The following is a 21,942-nucleotide window of genomic DNA, read 5'->3' on the forward strand; positions in this document are numbered from 1 at the left end:
GGCTTTTACTATTTTCCTAAGCCAAAGCAGAGATGTGATGAGTCCAACTCATAAAAATTCAGGAGAACATATATATATATTTCTTAACAGATGTGGTGGCCTGCTATTTCAAACAGTTGAATTAGAGCAACTTTGAGTGTAAACCCACTTCTCTGACCACCTCTCTGTGGCCAATCGCATAAATGATTTTAATTACCGCTGCATAAGTGGAAACTATAGAACAATTATTTGGGTCTTATCACAGTGTTCGCTGCTACTACTAGCTTTCCTCACACGAAGTATATATGTAACAAGTGAGGTTCTGCACTTTAAACTTTCACTGGCCTAATTGCCCTGTCCTCAAAAGATCCGATCTGAATGCTGTTCCCAGTTTCCCTGCCACACCCAACGCCAGGTAAGCATTCTTTACTCATTTCCAGCCCTTCTCCCTCCTACAACATAGCAAGGAGTGATCTGATAAACTCACAGAGTGGTATTAATGATTTACAATCCCTCCCAGCAGCGTTTGCATTTTTATAGGGGTCAAATGTTTAAAACGTTCATCTCTTGTGGTGGAATTTCAGGCATGATTGGCAGCACGGACCTGCAGACTGTAGTCTCAGCCCCTTCAAGTCTTGGCCCACAGACAGCTCTCTAGTTTGCCTGCAAGTAAGGACAGCTCTGAAGATTGTTGTTCTGTGTGATTCCTAAGATGAAAACAGTTATTTTAGGTGCCTGGGTTATAAGGATGGGAGAACAGATAAATACGTTCAATTGCTCCATAGTGTCTGTATCACTAAAATGCCCCATCTCCTCCCTCTCCTTCCTTCCACAAAGCTGCAGGGCGTTCTTTGCTGATAGTGAATGTTCCTAAACAGCCAGATTGTCAGCGCAGTTGCCTATAGAGGCCTGTGACCGGCACTCTGGCCTCTATGGTTTTTAAGGACTCCACAAACTTGATGCACAGACAGACTGAGGACCACCCTGCTGTGGAGTTCACATTTTCCTCCTGTTACAGTTCTTGGTAGACTTTGGGTGGCTGAATTTGATATGTGAATGAGGTTCTCCAGGAGCCAAATACCCTGGTTGAACTCATAACTCCATGAGCTGAAAGCATCCACTGACGCACTCACCGGACAGTGTCCTGGCCACTATTGTTATAACCCACCTGTTCTGAATTGTTCTGTCTTTTAAAAACCACAGTACTTGTGGAAGAGAGGCACCGATTGCTGGTCTTCTGACACAAACAGCTAAGAGCAAACGTCACTTAAGAGGAATAGGAAAAAGATGAAGACAGAAATAAATGAAATTAATATGATCTCAATACATAAACTAAGTCACATATTAATAAAAGCAAGATACCCATTCAACACATAAAATAGTAACTTCCAGAGGGCGAGGCTGCCAGGGTTTGTGTTGTCCCTGGCTATGAAAGGGAGGGTTTCTTCCCATTTCCTTCCCCTTCTTCCTTACAGTCTGTTCTCCAAATGGAAGCCAAAGTGATACTTCCAATATGGAACTAGATTATGGCTTAACTTTGCTCAAAGCTTCCAGTGGCTCCTTATTGTTCTCAGACTAAATATTGAGCCTTTCTTCCGGAAGGCCCTACTTGATCTGGCCCAGCTATCTCTTTAGTTTCATCTCCAGCCTCTCTCCCTAGAGTGCAGGGGCCCGGCACCTGGACTTCCATGCTGTTCCGCAAGAAATCACTCTTTCTCCTGCCTCACGGCCCTTGCATCTCCTGTTTATTCTGCCTCAGCCTTAAGGCTTAATCTAATCAGCTGTTAGATTCAGTCTTCTGTTCAAATGTGACTTCATCACAGGACTTTTCTTGACCAGTCTATATGAAACAGCCCTCCCTGCTTCTCACTCTGATTTATTTTTCTTCTTAGCACTTAACTCCAGCTAACATCGGTTGTGTATCTTCTATTTCTCTCCCAGCAGAATTCGAGAGCAGGAACCATGACTCTTGTTCGCTTGCTGTATCTTTAAGGCATGGAATGATGTCCAACACATCGTTGGTGTTCCACAATAGTTGTTAATAAAACAGTGAATAAAATGACCATTATCGTATGCCTGACTAATGCATAATTTCACTTTTAACCCTTACAATGATTTTGCAAGTAGGTGTCATTAACCCCAAACTCAGAAAGGTTAAGAAATTTGCCCGAAGTAATAAACAAATACTGAAACAATAATAAAAATGTCAGTGTGCCAGTCCCCAAAGTCCAGAGCCTGGTTCACCACACTCTGCTGACTAATACAGAGAAAAGAAAAATCACAAGACATTTATGCAAATGCAAACATATCGGTAAAATATGCTTCTGTTTATTATGTATATAAACCTCCAAAGGAAGACTGAAAGCTATTTGAAATTGTAAGGTTTCGCAGAACCTTCTATAGAATCTTGGGTCTCAACTGGTTTATAACTTTCCAAGGAAAAGAAAGATTGCTTGCAATCAGGGAGCCTTAAGAGCCCACTTTGTTTTCAGAAGGGAAAGAATAAAACAAGAATAAAACAGAAAGCAAAAGACAGAATAAAAGGAAGGAAAAAAAAACACTTCCCCTACCAGATGCACTGAAACAGAACTGTCAAATGCAGCAAAATCTTGTAAAATGTTCCTCTGCTGTAGGCCATAGAATAGAACTGTAATAAACTCTGACCCATAAAAAGTCATGTAAACATTATAACCTGTTTTTACTAGCCCTTTAAGCACGGGGAGCAATTGATCTAAAACAGCTTGGCTCTCTTTGGTTCCCAAGTCTCCATGAGAACCCAGCCTCCAACATGGGTGTTCAAATGCCTCTGGCACCGAAAGCCAAAAATAGGAACGAGCTAGAAAATTGTAGCTATTTAGCCATTTGCCCTGGGCAGATGTTTGATATTTCCAAGAGCAAAACAGCCAAAAGGAAAACTCCCAAAGAAAAGTACCTTTGCAATACCTGTTGCCATGGAATTATTTAATTGACATCCTGTGTCCATAAGCAAAATAAATATCCATGTCATCCTCAGCTGCTGGTTTTAGATGTCGCTAGAAATCACACTAAGAAAGTTTTCCATGCAGTGAAAGTAGTCATATCAATGCCTCAGGACAGATGAGGTCTGACTGTCTCCCTACGGCTAAAATGCTTTACCATATGAAATATGAATGTGGAAAAATTCAAGTAAGATTTTTACAGGTGTCAACATGCACACTCATTCTATTACATATTTGTGGAATGCTAGCTAAGCTGGCCTTGCAAATATCTTTTTCTTCTACATTCCTAGAATCTATAGGGAGAGCTAGGGGAAATCAGGCAGGAAACCCAGCGGTGCCTCAGCAGATTGTAAATTGTGACATCTTTCTGATCTTGTTTTTGATCGTCCTTCCAAGGGATTGAGTGTCTGAATTTGTCTCAGCTCCAAAGCGGATGGTCTTGGCTAAGAGCAGATGGGGACAATTGTTAATTAAAGGCTCACTGAGGTGGACTCGCTCACGGTGGCTGAACGGTCTCATGATGCATCGATCGCTGCCCGTTTCTGCGATGGCCTCATGGGCCGTCACGCTGTAGCTTCACATTGTGGATGAATTGACTGACTCAGTTCAGCAGTTCAGTGCAGTTCAGCAAACACACTTTTCCTACCTGCCTGTAAAGAGCCAAGGACTTTGCTACACGTGGGTGAGTGACACAAACCCAACTCTCAAGGAACTTAGAAAAATCTAGGAGTTGTCCCAGGTCAGGACTGGAACCTGCTGCCGATTCAGACACTCTGGGAGTACTGGACAAAGAAAGGCAGCTTCTCATATTCTCAATATTTGATACCAGAAACAGAGACGTTAAAAGTGCTTGCTAAGTAGTCCCAGTGAATTCTTATTAAGTGAAAAAAGTAAAGAGAAATTAGAAATGAGTTCTTTTTTCCTTATTCTAACTTATGAATTGCAAGAATTTTCTAAAATCCTGAGAAAAACATCGAAGTTTTTGTCTAATATATGTGTTTTACATAAATACATGTATGAATAAATTTCTCAATTGAGATAGTAACTTTCCCTAAGGAAGATGTATATTTCAGATTTTAAAAAGTAGTGGAAACCTGAATGTGTCTCTATTTTTTTTTTTTTTTAAGCACACTGACAATTTAGCAACATGCCTTACTGGATTTGAAGGGGGAAAGTATTTCTTTACACCTTCCGGAATCCCACAAGCACTGCCTGGGGGCTTAACCAGAAACAGAAAGAAAGATAATATCTTGCATATAAACAGTGTCTATAGATTACTCAAATAGACCAACGCACTTGCTCTTCAAAATAACCCTGGAAAATTAGCTGATTAATGTATCATCTTTGTTTTTAAGATATGCAAAATTGAAGAAAAGTTACTTTTACCAAAATTGCATATACAGCCAGGTCCTCAAACTCTTAATGTTCTTTTTAACATAGCAAATTAGATTGTAGACAATCCTGGTCCCTCATTTCTGGTCCTGCCTACCCTTTTCTTTTCTGACCATTCTTCTTGAACAAAAGCAAGTGAAGCAAAGGTGGCACCCCCTCAGAGAGGATAGCTTCCGCCTAGAACTCTACCACTTAAAGCATAGCATGGGCCAGGCACAGTGGCACACGCCTGTAATCCCAGCACTTTGGGAGGCCGAAGCGGGTGGATCACCTGAGGTCAGAAGTTCGAGACCAGCCTGACCAACATGATCAAACCCATCTCTACTAAATACAAAAAAATTAGCTGGGTGTGATGGTGTGTGCCTGTAACCTCAGCTACTTGGGAGGCTGAGAAGGGAGAATCACCTGAACCTGGGAAGCAGAGGTTGCAGTGAGTCGGTATCATGCCACTGCATTCCAGCCTGGGTGACAGAGCAAGACTCCATCTCAAATAAATAAATAAATAAATAAATAAATAAATAAATAAATAAAGCATAGCCTCATATTCTAGCTAATCGTAATGGGCATCATTACTTCTATTTTCTCAAAATAAAGAAACTGTAATATATTTGTCATTGTATTTGCATTTTGATGACAGCTCAAAGTAAGAATTCGGAGAGTTAATAATTAAAGTCAAGTAAAAATAATTAGCTGTCATACACTGAGAGTTTGCTCTGTACTAGGCACAAATAAAAATGCTTTTCCTGAACCTCAATGAAACTTCACAACACACATGTGAAATAGGTAACACAATTATTCCCATTCTACAGCGGTGGGAACTGAGGCACACAGAGGTTAAGTAACTTGTCTGGAGCCCTACAGTCAAAAAGTGGTGAGAAGAGCAGACTCTATGCTCCAGTTCTTAATCTCTACACAGTCCTGAAAGCACCATGCCCAAGAAGCATAGACTAGTAATCGTCAGACATACATCAATATATTAATTTGTACAAATAGGTTGAGACTGAGCCTAAGAACATTTAGGATTAAATACATGCCTGAGGCCTTTTTTCTCTGCCATGGGGGGAAAAATGTGTCAGGGAATCTGGGAGCTGAGACGTTCTCTATGCAAATTGAGTTCCACATAAGTTGGAAATGAGAAAGGAGAACTACAGGAGGCTGAGGATGAAAAAGCAGCAGGGACGGGAAAGAGAAGTAGGCCAAGAGAGAAGCCCTGGATTCCATGGCAAGACCCCCTTGCCATTTTAACAGACTCCCTGTTAACAACATTCATCCTGCAATGGCAAGGTGGCAGCCCTGGGGAAGAAGAGTTGAACCCGGCAGGTACTTCTCGCCCTTTTTCAGGGTTACTCTTCCTAGCACAGAAAAACAGTGCTTCTCAGTAATTACTCAACCCCATTCTACACATAGAACCGTTAAAATTTGTTAAAGAAGGATATTACTTCTATCCTCCCACTGGGTATGATTTAAATTCTTAGGAAAAGAGAAATATATCATCATCCCTATCAAACATAAAGAAGTTGTATTAGTCCATTCTCACGCTGCTATTAAAGGCATACTGAGACTGAGTAATTTATAAGGAAAAAGTGGTTTGATGGACTCACAGTTAAACATGGTTGGAGAGGCCTCACAATCATGGCAGAAGGCATAGGAGGTGCTAAGGCATGTCTTACATGGCTGCAGGCAAGACAGAATGAGATCCAATTGAAAAGGGAAACCCCTTATACAGCCGTCAGATTTCAATGACACTTACCACTACCACGAGAACAATATGGGGGAATTCACTGCCATGATTCAATTATCTCCCACAGGGTCCCTCCCCCAACACTTGGGAATTATGGGAGCTGCAATTCAAGGTGAGATTTGGGTGGGGACACAGCCAAACCATATCATTTCACCCTGGCCCCTCTCCAATCTTATGTCCTCACATTTCAAAACCAGTCATGCCTTCCCAAAGTCCCCCAAAGTCTTTATTCATTTCAACATTAACTCAAAAGTCCACAGTCCAAAGTCTCATCTTAGACAAGGCAAATCTCTTCCACCTATGAGCCTATAAAATCAAAAGCAAGTTAGTTACTTCCTAGGTACAATGGAGGTAGAGGCATTGGGTAAATACACCCATTCCAAATAGGAGAAATTGTCCAAAACAAAAGGGCTACAGGTCCCATGCAAGTCCAAAATCCAATAGGGCAGTCATTAAGCCTTAAAGTTCCAAAATGTTCTCCTTTGACTCCATGTCTCACATCCAGATCACACTGATGCAAGAGATAGGTTCCCATGGTCTTGGGCAGCTCTGCCCCTGTGGCTTTGTAGGGTATAGCCCCTCTCCTGGCTGCTTTCACAGGATAGCATTGAGTACTTCTGGCTTTTCCCGGTGCATGGTGCAAACTGTTGGTGGATCTACCATTCTAGAGTCTGGAGGATGGTGGCCCTCTTCTCACAGCTCCAGTAGGCAGTGCCCCAATGGGGTCTCTTTGTGGGGGCTTTGACCCCATACCTGAAACTTGGTAATTTATAAAGAAAAAGTAGTTTAATCGACTCATAGTTACACATGGCTGAGGAGGCCTCACAATCATGGCAAAAGGATAAAAGCACATCTCACATGCTGACAGGCAAGAGAGAATGAGAGTCAAGGGAAAGGGGGAACCACTTATAAAACCATCAGATCTTGCGAGACTTTTTCACTACCATGAGAACAATATAGGGGAATCCACTGTCCCATGATTCAATTTTCTCCCACCAGGTCATTCCCACAATACACAGAAATACAATTCAAGATGACATTTGGGTGGGGACACAGACAAACCATATGAGAAGTGATTGAGAAGTTTCGGAATACAAGCAACCCAATTATTTGTAACTCCATGCAGGAAAGTTACAAATGACCTATCTATGGTTCTTTCTTTCCCAAGGCCACAAAGGTGTAATACCTTAACATGAGACAACATTCTGGGCCCATGGTGATATGGTTTGGATCTGTGTCATCACCCAAATCTCATGTTGAAATGTAATCCCCAGTGTTGAAGGTGGGACCTGGTGGGAGGTCATTGTATCATGGAGGCGCATCCCTCATGGATGGTTTATCATCATCCCCCTAGGTGCTGTGTAGTGAGTGAGCTCCCGTGAGATCTAGCTGTTTACGGTGAGTAAGTTCTCATGAGATCTCTTCTTCCTCCTGCCCTGGCCATGGAAAGGGCTCACTCCCCCTTTGGCTTCTGCCATGACTGGAAGCTTCCTGAGACCTCCCCAGAAGCAGAAGCTGCTATGCTTGCTATACAGCCTGCAGAACTGTGAGCCAATTTCTTCTGTTTTTTAAATAAATTACCCAGTCTCAGGTATTTCCTTACAGCAGTGTGAGGATGGGCTAATACACGTGGTATTGTGTGTTTATGTTTGCTTTTGCATCTTTGTAAAGCAGCTGTTAGGCTTTCCAAAGCATCAGAACAAATGATGTGAGCAATCTCATTCAGGAAGGCTCACAGAGGCAGTGGACAGAGCACACTAGAGATGTATGGATGTTGTGTGTGGTTCCAAAAGTCACTGAGCTGGGATGCCAACAGGGACAAGGACCCAGACTGTGCCAAGTCAGAGTTATTGTATCCAGTTATGAGGGGAGCCTGTGCGGAACCCTGAAGGAACCTTCCTTTGAGTGGAGGCTTGAAGCCTGTTCACCTTTGACCTCAAGGAGAACATGGACAACAAGAGCCACAAGAGGATGTGTAGACAAGGCCCATTCATATTTGACTGGCCCAAAGAAATTTGGTATCTTGGTGTTTTGGCCAATGACCATATTGCTATTAAAAAGTTCCACAGATCGTGTACACCCAACACTTCAGATAAGTGCCTGAAGTAAATCAGGGTTTACATGAAAACATTGCTTGACATATTTTTTTGGTATGTTTTCTTTTTTCTCTTTTCTTTTTTTTTTCAGACAGAGTCTTCCTTTGTTGCCCAGGCTGAAGGGCAGTGGTCTGATCTCAGCTCACTACAACCTCCGCCTCCTGGGTTCAAGTGATTTTCCTGCCTCAGCCTCCCGAGTAGCTGGGATTACAGGCGCCTGCCACTACACCTGGCTAATTTTTGTATACTTAGTAGAAACAGGTTTTCACCATGTTAGTCAGGCTGATCTGGAACTCCTGACCTCAGGTGATCTGCCTGCCTCGACCTCCTAAAGTGCTGGGATTACAGGAGTGAGCCACTTGGTCCTGCCAGTATGTTTTCAATTTTTTGTGCATCCCGGATCATTTTTCAAGTTAACCTTGGTCTCACCAGTGGCTAAAAAGGAAATCTCAATCCTGCCCTTCCCTGGGAATTGGCCATAGGAGGGGTGCCCTGCTGTCTCTGAATCTCAGCACCTGTGAAACATCAACACGCACAGGCTGAGGACATCCACCACTTGCTCACAGCTGGAAATGTGGCCAGACTGGGCTCCCAGAAAGTGGGGAGGAATGTGTTCATCTCCCTTCTCCATAATCCATGAATCAACAGAATTTAGAGGGCAGTGACGTACAGTCAGGTGAGGTAGTGTTATCTTCTCATTTAGCACCTCAGTTAGCAGTGGAGTGGAGTCTTCTCACCTCTCCATTCACGTTGGTTATTAGTAAGACTCAACAGATATCCAGCTGTGTCTTTACAGGAGAACAGTGAAAAGTGAAGAAAAAATAAGGGCTAACACTAGGTGTTTACTAGGCCACAGACACTATTCTGAGAGCATTACATCCATGAACTCATAGGGACATCTACCAGTCCTCCCCAAAGAGATCCAGGACTTTAAAGAAAATTCAAGGTAACATCCAATCTACTATGCTCAGTTCTCCGTGTACATGTCCCCTTGTGTTAGGGTTAGTGGGATACCACCGCCTCAGATGATTTAGAGAAAAATTCTAGGAATTCATTTCTAATTAGAGTCATAAAATTTAGATGCCTCTCTAGGTTTAATGTGTTGACTAAAATAATAAGAACTTTCACAGCTTACTATAAGGTAAATCACCACCTTAATCCTAGGAAATAGCTAAATAGTAAAATAAACAAAACCCTTGATGGGGAATAAATGTCATATATGAGCAATGACCTAAAGTCAGGGATAATTCCAGCAGGCCCAAGGCTGGCCTCACAGGGTGGAGGTTACCTTTGGAAGGGAATAGAAAGACAGATTAGGAGAGGCAGATTCAGCCATTATGCAGGTCTTGAAGTTACTGGGATCAGTAACTTCTGACCATCCCTTTTGGGATGAGTAGGCAGTGACTCTGCAAGTGTGTTCAACAGATGACCAATCTGCCCCAGGGTTTCTGGAAGAATCAATTGTATTGACAGCGTTCCTAATTGAAGAGCAGTTATTCTATAGCACAGCTGAATTTGTGTGATCAAACATAGAGACTGGGCAGACTGGCTGGGCTCTTATGCTGCAGGACATAATCCCAGAACATTGCAAAATGGGCACTTTCATACGATTTTATATCGCTAGAGCCTGGCAGTAGAAATGAATCAAACGAAACAGCAGGAACCTGAAAATGTTGTTTGTTCAATTGAAAAGCAGCCTGGAATTTACTCCCACATAGTCTACTCACCTGAAAGCACAGTCCCGTAATCACTGTGTTTACACTGCCCGTCTGTACTTACATGATACTGCAGCTCACAGCTGAGAACTGCTCACACCCCCAGTACTTCCAGCCCAGCATCCAGGCCCTTTCATCTCCCGTCAATTATCTCTACCTTAGTTTCAACAGCTTAGCAAGCTGAGTTCTTGAGACGCAGAGTGGCTTTATCAGAATAACTCCAAGTGCGCAGAGAACGACAGAGAGACAAGAGGAATGCTTCTCAGACTTACTGGTTTCCTCCAGGGATTTGCTTGACTCTAATTATTGGAAGACCTCCAGGGGCCAAGACTGCCTGGGCTTGTCAAGGGATTCCTCTTTCTACCAGAGGACACCACCACCCAGACACTAAATCAGATGAGAGCTAACATTTTCACAGCAATAAATCTCTGGAACAAAAGAATGAGTTGGAAAACCTTCATTGCATTCTTTTTTGGTGGAAAGAAATTATTTATAAGAACTAAATTAGGTAGAGCAAAAATTTAGTAAATTTTTTTCTACTCCCTATTTTTCTCACTTCTATGCTAGTAAAAGCAAATTCCTTTTATAGTCTGCAATTTCTTTCTTTTGTTTCTGTGTGTGTGCTATTGAGTTATTGTTTTCGCTGTGTTGGAAAGTTTTTTCAGAAAACCCTCTTCTGAATATCAGATTTTTAAGTCTAAAATCTGGCATAGAAGATAACAAATGCTTTTGTTTTTAGGTATCACAATACGCTCAGATGTTTTGGGAATATGTGATCACAGTTTCAGGGACAGTTCTTTTAAAAATAATATAAAATCAAGAGAGTTATTTTCAAATTTATGTTCAGTTCTTAGAATCGGGCTTCCTGTAAGGTGGTCTCACCTTTATTCCCCTCTCCAGCTCCTCTGACAGTGTGTGCTCAGGTTTGGAGCTCCCTAACTGAAGTCCAGGGCAGAAGAGGGGTACCTGTTTCTCTTCCTCCTCAGAGCGTTTCTCATTCTGTGACGAGAGAGCAAGAGGAAAGCATCAAATTAAATGGACTTACATTAGAGCAAAATTAATTAATACACAACTCAAGGCTTAATTTGCATCCAAAGTATTTGTAGCCTTAGAAGACAGTGTGAACCTAAATATTGACAACGAAATACCGGGAAAGAGGTTCATAAAAAGGCACTAAAACTCCTGTTAACATAAATTAAAGGGCATAGATGATGCCTTTCTCAACGGTATGTACAGTTAATCCTCCAGACACCTTATATCCCAGTCCAACCAAAATGTCACAGGTATGTTTGCAAAAACCAAGCTCTCGATTTTGGCAGGGTGGATTTATTAACCATTCTGCCTTTATAGTAACTGATTAATACCATATAAAAAGCAAATCTTTGTGAAAGCAGCATCCAAGTCTGCAAGTCAAATAAGAACACTTATGCCTGTTCCACATCTTTTTAAAATATTTTATTCTCACACTATTGCTTTTCAAGCTATATAATTAAGCAGTAAAATACAATTGGCTTATAGAACAGTTTCCATATAGATAGGTCCCCGACACATACTGTACCAAAATGATCAAATAAAATAGATGGTATTTTAAACTTTTATGATTAACTTTAATTAAGTTTTGCTTGGCTGTCACATAAAAAAGTATTTGAAGTATTAATTGCATTTATTTTGTATTTTTCACATTATTTCTTAAGAAATAATATTATATTCAGTCAAACCCATGGTTGTATTCAACTGGCGTTCTATTTGCAAATGCATTGCAATATTTATAGAGTCTAATAGAAAAGGATAATATAACAGGCCATTAAAAACTACACTGTATCAGAGATTCCATCTCTGCTAACACCTTGGGTGGGCTGGCATGAAATACAAATTGTGCTATTAAATCCGGAAAGATTTTAAGAAAATCCGGAATGAATTCTAGCTATTCAAGACTAGCTTTAAATGACTTTTAAAAATAAAGAATCAAACATTTAAATGAGTTAAATATCATCTGTTTAACAGATTGATGTCATGTGAATACATTAGAAACCAGAGAATTTCAGAGCCTAAGACTCACTGCCATTCAATACCACTCATGGGTGTATGGGAAGATTGACATCACAGGGACCCAGAACCAAAACTGATGGGGAAATGGGCTTATTTTTAAGGAATTTCTTTTTCAGTTGAGGCAGAGTGAAGCAGAGAAACAATTATTTGTTGTTTCTTTTTGTTTTAGAACTTCACGAAATTCTGTTTATTAAAGCAGCAAGATCATGTCATTATTTTTAAAAATTAAACCTCTTCATAATTCTTTCTTGACCACCTTTGGGCCTTGGGGAGCTGGGGCTTTCCTAGCTCTTTCTCTGGGCTGGTGTCTAAATCTGGAATTGTGATTATAAAGGAATCAAAAGAACGGCAGGCTACCCCTTGCCAGCCCAAGCTCCTAGAGAAGGATTGCATGGGGAAACGTTGAAGGAGAGCGAGCTGCTTTGTGATGTCTCTCTGATGGCTCCTTTCTCTAACACTAGACAGACTCACATCTCTTCCCCAGCCCCTCTTCCAGCTATCTGTCCCACACCCTTGACCTCCTAAGACCTAGCTCCCGTCTGCTAAACACTGAGAAGGTGTAAACTGGAGTTAACGTATCTATGATAAAGTTCCATCTGTGATCCTTGCATAGTCAGAGGAGTGGTTTGGGAGCTGGAGTGCACACAGGCCCCCTGCTGTAGCTGACTGGGCTGCATGTAGTAATTCCAAGTGCCAGTTCTCATGTTTATGAAGCCAGTAGCGCCCCCTACAGATGTGCAGCACACACCCTACAGCCACACTCAGGTCCCTACCCAGAAACCTGCCTGGGGAAAAACAAATAGAGATGCCTAGAGGGCCAGGCCTCCAGTATTCAAGATGCAACCAAAATGGCCTGATTTTATATCTTCCCTGCCAGATATTTCCTTTGGACCAAGACTCCACAATGAGAAACGTTTGAATACCAAAAATCCTTTTACGGCCTCAGAGGAACAGCGGAGGGAAGAGTTATGAGGCAGCCAGGGCTCTGAAGTTAGACATTTAGGGATGTAGTTTGGCTCCACAGTGCATGAGCTGTGGGGACTGCAGGTGCCATTACTATAGAAACGGAAAACTGCCTTCGCCTCTGAGTAAACAAACGGTGTGTGTGGCCAAAGACAGGGACTCCTTCCGCACATCGCCTCACCAGCAGCTCAGGCCTTCCCTGGATTCTACTCTCAGCCGGGTGCCAAACTGAGGACTGCTGCAGAGCCGGAGAGGGAGGACTCAAGCTGAGCTGGTGGGCTCACACCCATGTCTGAGATGCACCTTGCCCCTCTTATAGCAAGCCATAAATCTCCTCTTGTTTGAGTAAATGCTGGATGAGGCAGTTATTTTTCCTCTTGGTCAACCCACAAAGAGGAAAATCAGGCCAGACACAGTGGCTCATGCCTGTAATTCTAGTGCTTCCAGAGACTGGGGCGGGAAAATCATTTGAGATCAGAAGTTTGAGACAAGCCTGGGCAACACAGTGAGACCTCCTTTCTATAAAAATAAAGAAAAGAGGAAAATCAGCTCAAATGTTTCACAAATGAGGACATAGATAAAATAGGAAGTCGGGACATCATCTCTTAGTCAAGTGACTCTCAGGAAGGAAGGAGGCCTGGGAGTTTGCATTGGAACGCACATGTGTGTCCTACAAGGACAGGCATAGTGATTGGTACATGGAATATGCTCCTTAGAGGCTGTGGCTGGAGATGGTTGTGGATGACTGGCCTAGTTCCAAGCAGGGGCCGTTGCCTGTTGGATTCTTAAGTCACATTGGGTAAGAATTTGCCTATTTTTATTTAGTAGACAAAACTAGCTGGAAAGGATAAATATTCAGACAGATCGCAATCTACAGACCAATAGAAACTGCCACACAAAGAATGGTCATAAGTCTAAAATTCATTAAATTAAAAAAAGACACAGCATGCATATCGAGTTGAAAGCTAAGAACCATCTCCTCTGTCCAAACACACTTTGTATGGGATATGACATACAAAAACACACAATGATGAACAGTCTTTGTACATTTGCAGTTAACTTTAAGTTTAATACTGGAAGCTTTTTTAATATAAGCACAAATTAGTTTTCAGTCTTCAGTTAGGGAAAAAAAAAAAAAAAAGTAAACAGGTCCAATATGGAAATTCAAGGCAAACAGCAAGAGAGAAGTTCCAAGTGCCAAAGATGGGAGATTCAATAAACAGTCAGCCGTCAGTTATCAATAATACCCTGGCATTCATCCTTGGCTCTGGCTACATGCACCCTACATGTTTTATTCATATTGAGTACTGGGATATTATCCTCTTTTAACAACTGAACTATACTTGCCAATTCATTTTTAATCTGTGGATGAGTACAATTCTCCAACTTGTAGAATTTCAGTTTGCCTGTATTTCTACAACTATGGTTGTTGAAATTTCTGTATGTTTATTCTCTGCTGTCCCATAAAGCTTCAAATATTTTCAATACTTCCTACAGGACTAAAAGAAATGAGGCTTCCTACATGAATTGATTGTCAAATCGGTTCAACAATATATCAATTTTATCAATAATATATCAATCTTAGCAAAGAAAATAAAATCCTCTGTCTGCATTTTTAGTGCCCTGTGGATAATTGGCCAGATGAAATCTGAGCCAGGGCTTAGGTTGATTTTGAAATAGGTGAGTTTCCTAGTCTTTTCTTGTGAAAGTAGTTCTCATTCTAAATTCCTTAGCTTTGACATAAGAGGCTTCAGAGCCAAAATAAACACATTGTTGATAATGGTGTAGATCACCATTTCTACCTGAATGGAAATTTCAGAATGTTTGAGCCAAAGGTCCCAAACTTTTCTGCAGGCAGTTTCCATACCAGATCCTTAAACCCTGAAACAAGCCTGAGCAAAAGCAGCATCTTTTGTTATTTCCTCTACCTATGTATTTGACTTCACTCTGCTCTAGCATTCGTGAGGCATCACACTGATTCTGGAGGCGTGTAACTTGTCCTTTAACCGTGCCACCTCCCAATCACATGCCTTCTTTAGTCAAGAAACAGGAGTGGCCGGAACGTTCCCTGTCAGTGTGTGCCTCTCCTCAGAATGGATCAGCTGCAGAGGTTTGGGGTAACCATTTCTCCGGGTCCGGGCCTGTCATTCTGAAGTTGGCTGCCTAAGGAGAATCCGGAAGCTCACTCACAGAGTAATTAAGTGTCAGGGCCAGAAGGTCAGGCAGCATCGTCCTCTCCAGCCAAAACCATTTGGAACCATTGCACTGCGATTTATGATTTCATTGCCTGGCCAACCACTAGGACCCCGGCTATCTTAACTCATCCAGGCTGCACTCTGAAAAGCTCATCTCTTTCTTTTTAGTGACATCTCTTCATTTGGGGAGTATCACACATTCTCAGCATGCGGCTCACCAATTACGTTGGTTGAAATTACGGATGCTGGCTTGTTGCAATGTCCATAAATTGTGGCTTCCTTCTTATCCCTCTTGGAATAACTTTTACTATAACCTATGAAGGCATTATTGCAGAAAACATTGCAGTAGCATGTCATATTTCAACTACTGATGTATGCTTAGCAGGAGCATTTGAGTGAGCTATTGGCATCTTCTTGTTAAACCAAGTGAAAAACTGGTTACCTGGGCGCTCCACAGTTAAAGCCTTCTCCTGAGTTATCCTGCAGATTTCCTCTGAAAGGGAAATGATGATAGAGACCTGTTTTATTCTTGTAACCAACAAACCACAAAATATCTCATTTGTGTTTCTACCTAACTATATCAAAAGGGCGTTGTATACTTTAATGAATACCAGATTGGACAATCAACTCTCAATGGTTCGCATAGCTTTTTTACCTCCTCTCTTGCGTCTAATTACTATTTTTGTTAATGGGAATAAAAGTATTAAGCTAAAAATGTAAGGGGAAGCTACAAGAAAAACAAGTCAACCTCAGAATTTCCAGAACAAACCTGCTGACACCTTGACTTTAGCCCAAGTGAAAATGATTCTTGACTTCTAGCCTCCACAACTGTAAGAGAATAAATTTGCATTGTTTTAAGTCAGTACATTTGTGGTAATTTGTTACATCAGCAATAGGAAACTAATGCACATTCCTGTTTTCAGAGGTTTTCTTGAGAGTTGCTGTTGATTTGTTGCCTTGCTAGCACTTGATAGTCTCGGTGTTTTCATTTTAGTTATTCTTGTGAGTATATATTTCATTGTAGTCTTAATGTGCTTTTCTCTGTTTAAAGATGGAATTTAGCAATGTTTACATATTTAATATCCAAATGTATATCCTCTTTTATAAGGTGCTTATTTATGTTTTTTACCCATTATTCTATTGACTTATCTTTCTTTTTATTGGTTTGTATCTTATTGATTTTCTCTTATTGATTTGCAAGTTCTGTAAATAACCTTTCTTGGTTATATAAATATGAATATAGGTTTGAATAGTGATGTTGATATAAATTTGTAATAATCTCTCTTTACATAACTATCTTTTTGCCCTTGTAAGGTTTATTTTGATGAAAATATATCTTAAATTTGATGTAATTATGAACATCATCTCTTCCTTAATTGTTGAGGAGATTAGGAAATTCTTCCCTGCCTTGAGACCATGAAGAGATGCTTCTATCTTATATTCTGAATGTTTTATGACGTTATTACACTTTTTCTTTTAATCCAACTGGAACTAATTTTGGCTATGTTGTAAGATAAGTGTCAATTTCATTTTTCTTATGCAGGTATTCAATGTTCTTATCACCATTTATTGGGAATCTAGTCATCTCCTTACTTCTATAGTGCTGCTTCCGAGTATGTACGCATATGTTTTTTCATTGAGCTGCTCACATCTGTCCTTTCTTTTACTACATTGCCTTTGTTACTTCAGTTTCACAATAATTCTTGATATTTGTTAGACCAAGTCTTCCCTCTTGATTCTTCCATTTCATGAATGTCTTAGCTATTCTTGACCCTTTTATATAAAACACATAAATGGCCAGTTTTATGTAAACTTGGGATTTAGCATTTTAAGTTCTACCAAAAACCTATTAGGATTCTTATTGGATTATATTGAATCTATTTGGGAGATCTGATATCTTTAAAACATTGAACCTAGCCAACTTAAATAGATAGGAGATATCTGTCCATTTAATTAAGCCATTTTTAATGGTGATCAATGAAGCTTTATGTTTTCTTTCATTAAAAAGTTATCCCAACAAATGTTAATAGTTTTATTGGATTTATTCCTACATTATATAGGAATATATAATAGTGTATGAGATAGGCTAGTGATATTACAGTAAATAGTGTCTGTTTTTTTAAAAAATCAGTAATATTTATTTAAAATTTTATAAATATTTTAATAAAATTCAATACTTAATTTCTAGCCTTAATTTTAAACAATAAATGCCTACCACAATGCTGTAGTTGGGTCTTGAAAGTGCAATCACATCAAATGCAGAACCTTGTTACTATGAGGTTTACCAAATGACTGAGGGAGCTGATGGAGCCAGCAGCTCTACAGGTCAAAGCCAAATGCCTAAGGTGCTATATACAGGCTTGCATTAGCACTGGGACTCGTTGTATCATCAAAATACTGCATATGTTTTTGCAGACCAAATAATAGGGCACCTGTTTGCAGTAACACAAACAAAATAAACTGGTAATTTTGAATTCTAATTTTCACATGTAGTTAAAGAAATGTAAGTTTCAAAAACAATGGGATTCTATTTTTCACCTAACAATGATAAATGGTTGCGGGAATACAGAAGATAATCCCTCTCTTTGGCTGGTGCCAGTTTTGTAAATTGGTGCAAACATTTTATAGAGCAACTCAGTAATTTATATTAAAATGTAATATGCTCATACCCACTGTCCTGGCAATTCCACTATTAGAATACCACAGATATATTCTTACACATGCATGAAGAGTATGAACAAGGATGCTCAATGCAGCCAAAGTGTTCAGTCTCCCTAAATGGACATCAGTCAGGAGATGCACTGTATTGTGTATTCATATGAAGCATGCTTATGCAGATGAGACTAAGGTAGACCATATTTACAGATAGTAAGTGAATAAAATAAAAAGCAATGAACATAGTATGCTCCTGTGGAGTTTACTTTTTTAGAAAAAAAGATGAGATAGACAATGGGTGAGAGTATATTAGTCAGAGTGCTCCAGAGAAACAGAACCAACAGGATACAATAGGATACAGATATATAGAGAGAAAGAAATTGGGATGAGAGGGAAAGAGAGAGATTTTAAATAATGGGCTCATACAATTACAGGGGCTGGTAAGTTCGAAATCTGCAGGGCAAGCCAGTAAGTTGGAAATGCTGGCAGTTGTTCATGTTGCAATCCTGAGTCCAAAGGCAGTCTGGAAGTTGAATTCCTTCTTCTTCTGGGGACTTCGGTCTTTTTTCTAAAGTCCTTCAACTGATTAGATGAGACCCACTCACATTATGGAAGGTCATCTGCTTTGCTCAAAGTCTATTGACTTAAACATTAATCACATCTATAAAATACCCTCATAGAAGCATGTAGACTGATATTTTACCAATTAACTGGGTAGCATAGGCTAGCCAAATTGATACATAAAATTAATCATCACGGATAGGTAGACAACTAGATAGACAGGTAAGCAAAAGACATATAGAGAGAAACAAAGAACGAGAGACAAAAGATAGCTATATATACATATACAGTTAGACGATGGCCCATTAGTTCACTCTCACAGTGCTATAACCAAATACTTGAGACTGGGTAATTTATAAGGAAAAGAGGTTTAATTGGCTTCCCGTACTGCAGGCTATTCAGGAAGCACGGTAGCACCTGCTCTGCTTTAATCATGGTGGAAGTTGAAAGTGAAGCAGGTAGACCTTATATGGCTGGGAAAGGACGAAGAGAGACAGAGCGGGCAGGTGCCGCATACTTGAACATTCAGATTGTGAGAACAGCACCAAAGGAGGAAATCTGCCCCCATGACCCAATCCCCTCCCACAAGGCCCCACCTCTAACACTGAGGATTAAAATTCGATGTGAGATTTGGTATAATCTCGGAGATACGGTATGGCCTGTTGCTCCTGGGCCACAAACCTGTACAGCATGCTACTGTAAGGAATACTGTAGTCAACTGCAGCGTCATGAAAAGTATTTGTGATTCTGAAATAAACATATCTAAACAGAAATGATGCAGTAAAAATACAATATGAAAGACAAAAAGAGAAGGTATATCTGTGTGTGGCACTTACCACAAATGGAGCTTGTGGGACTGGAAGTTGCTCTGGGAGAGGCAGTGAGTGAGTGGTGAGTGAATGTGAAGGCCTAGGACATGACTGTGCCCTACTGCAGACTTTACAAACACCATATACCTAGGTGACACTCAATTAATTTTTAACATTTCTTTATTTAATAATAAATTAACCTTAGCTTATGATAACATTTTTACTTTATAAATTTTGAAATTTTTAAAACTTTTAACTCTTTTGTAATAACAGCTTAAAATACATGTTGTACAGCTGTGCAACAATATTTTCTTTTTTAATATCCTTATTCTATAATCTTTTTTCACTTGTAAGACTTTTTTATGTTTTTTTTTTTGTTTGTTTGTTTGTTTTAGTTTTTAAACTGAATTGTTAAATATGAAAACACAAACACACACATTAGCCTAGACCTACCCAGGGTCAGGGTCATCGATATCACCGTCCTCCACCTCCACGTCTTCTCCCACTGGAAGGTCTTCAGGGCAGTAACGCGTATGGAGCTGTCATCTCCTGGGATAACAATGCCTTCCTCTGGATACCTCCTGAAGGACCTGCCTGAGACTGCTTTACAGTGACTTTCTTTTAATAAATAGTGGGAATACACTCTAAAATAACAATAAACCAAGTAGTGTGGTAAATACATAAACCAGCAACTAACACAGTCATTTATTATCATTATCAAGTATTAGGCGCTGTATATATTAATAGCTATATGTGCTAGACTTTTCCATGACTGACAGCACAGTGGGTTTGTTTACACCGGTATCACCACAAACATGTGAGTTGTGCTACAATGGTGCAATGGCTGCAGCACCACTAAGTAATAGGAATTGTTCAGGTCCATTGGAATCTTATGGCACCACTGTTGTGTATGTCATTGTATGATGCATGACTGTATAAAGGAACCCTAACCCTCACAATCCCTCAAGGTGAGCATTGTTCCTGCTGTTTTGAGATGGGGAAGCTAAAACATAGAAACCAGTAACTTGTCCAAGATGATGCAGCTAGTAGGGGGCTACGTGGATCCCCTGAGGGACAGCCTGACTTCTGCATCATCTCTGTCTGCTATGTGGCTCCATTTTTTGTCCAGAGATGGATGCAACAAAGAAACCTGAGAACAGTGGTTGGTGGTGGTGCCGAGGAGCTGGTGCGGACAGAGTCTTGGAAAAGGCAGCAGGGGCCTAGGAAGAACATCTCTGTCTGCTACGTGGCTCCATTTTTCGTCTCCTTCCCTTAGAGGTGTGGTTGTCAAGGGTAGAATTCTGAAGTCAAATTTATCTATCTTCTTTACTACTGTTTTCTACAGTATTCCCTATAGTCGCATGCTGTACAGATTTGTAGCCCAGGAGCAACAGTAGTAAAGAACAGTAGTAAAGAATAGTAGATTCTAGATAGATAATTCCTGGACCTACCTTCACAATAATTTGTATTTATAATTTACATTGTTTAATTAGTGATTTCCAAAATCTTGACTGCCTTAAGTATCATTTCGGTTATTCTACTAGAAACATCCAGCTCAGGGATTCTCCACCTTAACCCTATGGACATTTTGGGCCAGATGAGTCTCTGCTGTTGGGGTTGCCCTGGGCCTCACGGGATGTTTTCCCGCTGGATACCAGTAGCACTCCCTGGCTCCAGATGGCACAACCAAAGTGTTTGCAGGCATTCCCAAATGTCCCTTGTGGGATGGGGTTGGGGAGTGGTAAAATTGCCCTGCTTGAGAACTACCGAATTCTAACTGGATGTCCTGCCAGCCATTTGACCTAAATTAAATTTTTCCCCCAAACATCCCCTTTTTCTCACTTCCTTATTTCTGTTGTGGGTCTAATCTTTCCTCAGTCATTCAAGCTCAACATGTCTGTGCTATGTCTGACTCAGCCCCCACCCCCATCCTCCACACCCAACCCATCACTAAGACTCACAGCATTGACTTCTACTCCTCCTTCCCTTTCCTATTTACCTTTTAGATTCTGGCCTCTGTGATCTCACACTAATGCAAATAGCTGTTTTCTGCTCTCCCGATCATTAATTTATACTATCCAGTGATGATAGATAAGGTTTTCTCAAGGGTAGCTTGTAGTACATCCCTTCTTTCATCGGAACCTTCAGTGCTTCCCAATGATAGACCAAATTAAGTATAAATTGCTCAGTCTTGCATTTCAGAGCCTCCACCATACGGTACCAACTCCCTTTCCAGTCTCGGTTCACACATCTCCTCTACAAGTACCAACAGGGTGGCTCACTGCTCATCAAAAGTGGGCTATGCATATGCCCTGATGCCTTTTTCTCATGCTGTTACCTCACTTGGTGAGTTCCCGTCCACAGTGTTCTCCTAAAATGCTCACTCTTCTTTCAAAGTCAGTCTGATATTCCACAATATTCACAAATGTTTTTTTCTGGTTGACCCAACAGGATGTATTCACTTTCCCATCTGAATCTCTGCAGCTGTTCGTAGTGCCTCTTCTGTTAGGTTACACATCATCCCCTGATATAGCCAGTGTAGTGTTAACAGTATCTGCTTTGCCAGATTGTAATCTTAATGATGGCAGAACTGTGGTCATATTCTTCTTCATACACTCCAGTATTTAGCACAGTTATATGCATTTTAGATGTTCTTAATTATTTGTCTAAATGAGTAATAACAGTGAACTTACCTGCTTACTATCTTAGCACAGTTCCTCACCATTCTTCACTTAAATAATTGGTTTCTCAACTGGTCTTTTGATTCATGTCTCTCCAACCCATTCTCTGCCTGGTACAAAAGTCACTT

At 40.5% G+C, this 21,942-nt stretch overlaps 1 long non-coding RNA gene across 1 annotated transcript; it reads right to left on the minus strand.

The window, feature by feature from the left end:
- Positions 1–6,604: 6,604 nt before the first annotated feature.
- On the minus strand, positions 6,605–19,730 carry LOC103879455. The gene is made up of 4 exons (XR_001897097.3): positions 19,587–19,730; positions 15,551–15,601; positions 10,784–10,900; positions 6,605–6,849 (listed from the first exon to the last, which is right to left on the minus strand). It is a non-coding gene; the product is annotated as an uncharacterized LOC103879455 (long non-coding RNA).
- Positions 19,731–21,942: the final 2,212 nt, after the last annotated feature.

Source organism: Papio anubis, chromosome 15 (genome assembly GCF_008728515.1).
Source record: "Papio anubis isolate 15944 chromosome 15, Panubis1.0, whole genome shotgun sequence".
Classification (NCBI taxonomy): domain Eukaryota; kingdom Metazoa; phylum Chordata; class Mammalia; order Primates; family Cercopithecidae; genus Papio; species Papio anubis.